This window comes from Amblyomma maculatum, chromosome 1 (genome assembly GCF_055883805.1).
Source record: "Amblyomma maculatum isolate TAMU_Amacu chromosome 1, ASM5588380v1, whole genome shotgun sequence".
NCBI lineage: Eukaryota > Metazoa > Arthropoda > Arachnida > Ixodida > Ixodidae > Amblyomma > Amblyomma maculatum.
Window position 1 is genome coordinate 459,068,569 of NC_139344.1, and position 4,928 is coordinate 459,073,496.

Below are 4,928 nucleotides of genomic sequence, written 5' to 3' on the forward strand. Positions count from 1 at the left end.
CACTGCTCATGCAAGTCTAGGTTGCAAGTCAACCTAGACTTGCAACCACTGCTGCTGCTAACTCTGTTTGCGTCGCTGTGTACTTTATGCATCTTTTTTCACGATGCCAACCAAGGCCGAATTAGCAAAAAAAAAAATAGAGAACTTGGAAGCTATGTTTGAGGCCAGGATGAGTGAACTAGTTAATCAACTGGTTGCAAAGGTAACTATCAAGCTTCAGGAATCTGGAGTTGACATGAGTGGATTGAATAAGGAAGTTTCTGACATGGATTCTAGCCTCACGCTCTTGAATGATATGGAGGAAAATGTTCAGGACACTCAAGCTGAACTTTGGGCTGCTAACAAAGCTCTCAAACTCGAAAACGAAATGCTTAAAAATCGCATCTCTAATCAAGATCAGTATTCCAGAATCAATAACATAGCAATCAAAGGTGTCCCGTGCACACAGGGCGAAGACTGCGCTGCAATTGTGGCGTCAATTGGAGAGATAATTAGCTGCCCTGTTGACACTTCTGACTTGGATATCGTTCACCGGGTCTCTGCCCAGTCAGGGCAGAACATTATTGCTAGATTCATATCCCGCTCCAAAAGAAATGACTTCTTGGAAAGGGCTCGCAAGGCACGGCTTGACACTGGTAGCATTGGTTTCTCAGGGGAAGTAAAGGATCCAATATATGTAAATTACCACCTGACCATGGAAAACAAAAAACTTCTCACTAGGGCACGCGCACTCAAGAAAGAAAAGGGATGGCTGTATCTCTGGACGAAAAACTGTCAAATTTTGGCACGTAAGTCAGAGAATAGCCATGTCTTCCGTATTAAATCCGAGTCCGATCTGTCGATCTTCACTTAGGATTGTGTACTTTTTTTCTGCCCATCTCGTTCATTAGGATGGCCTCGTACTTCACGCCTTCAAACCTAAAATCTTATCTTTCCCCTTCTTGTAGATCTTTAATTCATTTTAATGCACGAAGTCTAAGAAAACATTCGGACGACATTGCTAACTAATTATCAGCTACTCAACACCAGTTCTCCGTTATCTGCGTCAGCGAGACTTGGCTGTCCGAAGCAGATAAAGAACTATACTCGTTACCTTCTTACAGCGCAGAATACTGCCATCGTAACGATAGCGCTCATGTTGGCACAGCAATCTTTATTTCCTCTAGCTATCATTATCGTCGCCGACTTGATCTAGCTCTTGCAGTGATAAACTGTGAATCTGTATGGATTGAACCGGATGAATCTTTCTTTTAACGAGATAAAAAAAATTTAATCATTGGTTGCGTATACCGATCACCCTCGTCTCCTGTCAAAGATTTCTGTTCAGCTTTACACTCAGTCTTAAGCGCGTTATCTATGGAACGCAAAAATGTAATTATAATGGGTGACATCAACATTAACACATTAGACCCCAACTGCCCTTCACATAAAGATTACTTGGATGTTTTAAACATTCATGGTTTTGAAAATCTTATTACCATTCCGACACGCATTTCGGCGAGTGGTTCAAGCTCACTTATAGATCACGCGTTATCCAACCTAATAACCGCCCCCGACGCAGGTGTTATAGAGGCTGATTTAACTGATCACTGCCCTATTTTTATTCAGCTGGATAAGTGTGTTAACCAGGCTAGGCATACACTCCGCATTAAAAAAACACTGAGTGCTGCATTATTCCTTGAACGGATTGCCAGTGTTGACTGGTCAGTAATCAAGGCCATTGAATACGCTGATAATGCATTTAACCAGTTCTTTCTTATTATCTCTAATGCTGTTAATGAATGCTTCACTGTATCTACGCGCAATAAAAAAATATTCAGCTCTGATTAATCCCTGGATGTCTTCCAGCCTATTAATCAGTGTAAGGAAAAAGGATAACCTCTATAAAAAGAGCAAAAAACAACCATTCAACATGAGACTTCTAGCACGCTATAAAAATGATTCTAATGTATTAAGCATGCTCCTCACAACAGCTAAGAAACAATATTATGAAAGAGAGTTAAATCTAGCCGGAAATGACGCTAACAAGAAGTGGAAAATTATTAAAGCATTCCTAAACAGAACCACCACAAAAGTTCCCATATCTGCAATTTCTTCAAGCGAGAAAACATTTAGCAACCCGGTAGACATTGCTGAAGCGTTTAGTGACTCATTTGATTTACCATCAGGTAATTCTAACATTGCTACAAGTAATACATTACAACGATCTCCCCATAGCATTTTCCTTTTCCCTGTGTCACCTGACGAGATCTGCAAAATAATACACAATCTGAAGGACACCAGTCCAGGTCTGGATAATATGCATTCTTCTCACATAAAGATGATTGCTCATCTCATTTGCGATGTCCTCGCTCACATTATTAACCTGGTGTTCAAATCCGGAATTTTTCCTACTGCGTTGAAAAAGACTAAGCTCATTCCTATCTTCAAATAGGGAGATAAGCATAACATTTCCAATTACCGCCCCATAGCTATTCTGTCATTTTTTAGTAAAATCATCGAAAAAGTCATTGTTGTCCGACTAAATAGCTATTTATCTAAATTTGACATTCTCTCGCCTAACCAATTTGGTTTTAGATTAGGATTCTCTACTGAATTAGCTGTGATCGCTCTCACTGATCAAATTAAATCCGTCATTGATGCGGGTAACATCGCTGGTGCATTATTCATCGATCTCTCCAAAGCATTTGATTCCCTTAACTATACTATTCTATTCAATAAGCTTGACGCTATCGGAATAACTGGGCCCGCCCTTACTCTAATCAAAAGCTATTTATTCGAAAGAAAACAAGCGGTATTCATATCAGAGACATATTCAAAATACAAGACCACTAACATTGGAGTTCCGCAAGGTTCACTTCTTGGTCCTCTCTTGTTTTTATTGTACATTAATGACCTCCCTGTGCGCCTTAATAATTCTAACTGTTTTCTTCATGCAGATGACACCACCATCTTAACCTCGGGTTCACACATAAGCATGGTGGTTGAAAAACTGAATGCTGATGCAGACAATGTATTAAGCTGGTGCCGGGATAATATGCTGTCCATTAATGCATCCAAATCTAGTTTTATAGTTTTCAGCTCATCTCATAAAATTATCTGCGAAACCCCGTCTGTTAACATCGGCTCTAACTCTATCTTTGCTTCTGATCATGTGTCATTTTTAGGTGTGGAACTTGATAAACATCTAAAATTTCGGACTCACATCACATCTATTTCTCGTAAAATGGCTTATGGCATTAGAGTGCTAATTAAAGTTCGGCCGTATTTTGATATTCTCACGCGCATTTCTCTATATTACTCGTTCATCCACACTCACATTCAGTACTGCATTTCATCTTGGGGAAACACGTACCCTTCGCACTTATCTTCCCTACAAATTATCCAAAATCAAGCTATGCGCATTATTACTTCTTGAGGATAACAGCGCGGAACACAGGACGGGAGCACAAGATTAGGGGACGACACAACGAGCGCTCGTTGTGTCGTCCTCTAATCTTGTGCTCCCGTCCTGTGTTCCGCGCTGTTATCCTCAAGATGCATAACCAACATGCCCAAGCTGCTATTCTAGCATTATTACTTGCAGTCACCGCTCAGAAAATGCCCTTCGTTTGCTCCAATCACACAATATTCTTTCTGTGAAGAAAATAATCGACTACAGTTTATGTATCCTAATGTACAAATCTGTTACAGAGCTACTTCCATTCTCACTAACCACCAATGATCAAATTCCGCGTCGTACGGACACACGTTTCGCCAACAACAACAACTTCTTGCTGCCTAAACCAAACACTAATTATGGGAAACAATCAGTCCGATTCTCTGCTACCACTCTTTGGAATTCATTACCTGTAATTATCAAACAATCATTAAATATTTTTGCCTTTAAATCCGCTCTTCGTCAGTTTTTGTTATCACACTTATCGTAATTTTCAAGGTAATCTGTTCCAGTGTTATCCTTTATATCTTTTTATGAATTGTTTCCTATGTTTTCTTTATGTGGTGTTTATTCTTTGTTATTACATCAATAGTACCTGTACTAATTCATGTTTCATTCGCCCCATCCCACTGATGCGAAATATTGTATAATTTCTGCAACTGCTCAATATGTATTTCCTTTCAATAATCATTATAGGAGGTCCCGTTCCGCAGTCCCTGACTTTGGGACCTCCTTCTGTATTCATGTTTTGTTAACCTTTGAAATACAATAAACTTCAAACTTGAAATGTGTACGAGCCACGTGAAGCCTTTCCTGTCGCTGTACTTTCGTGAGGACGGGCTTCTGAACAGCGACATAGTTGTTAGCCCACATTCATGCAGTCTCTTTTTGGTGGGCTTGGAAGAAATAATAAAGGATAGCTCCTTCTTGATGCTTTTGGCACTCATAAATGGATCGGTGACTGCGGCACCTACTATGAGAAGATTGTCTCGTCGTCGGTTGCTATTGGTCTGTCCAGAACGGGAAGCGTCTGTAAGTCGCTCCTGCTCATCATAGAACGCCTTTATAATACGTGTCACTGCCCACTTCGAATGGCCAGTGAGCCGAGCGATCTCTCTTTGAGGCACACCTTCAATAAAGTAGCGTACAAAAACTTTCCTCTCTTGGATAGGAGGGGCCATCTCTGAGAAGCAGTGACTGTCTTTGAAAAACTTTCTGTGCCACTGTCTCACTTTCCCATTCCACAAAACCGATTTTCGGTTGTCTTCGAATAGAGCCGCTGTTGGAAATAAGAATAAAAACCGCCCGTCATTCAATGCACGTATGTTCTAAGAATTATTGCATCCTTTTGGCAAACGACATGGCAAATTCCTTGTCATTCTATCGCAGCAGCACGTGTAGCACACGAACACAGCGATGCTCATATTGACGAAAAATAAACGGCATTAACCAAAAGATGAATGATGGAATGTATTTTCGGCTCCCACAC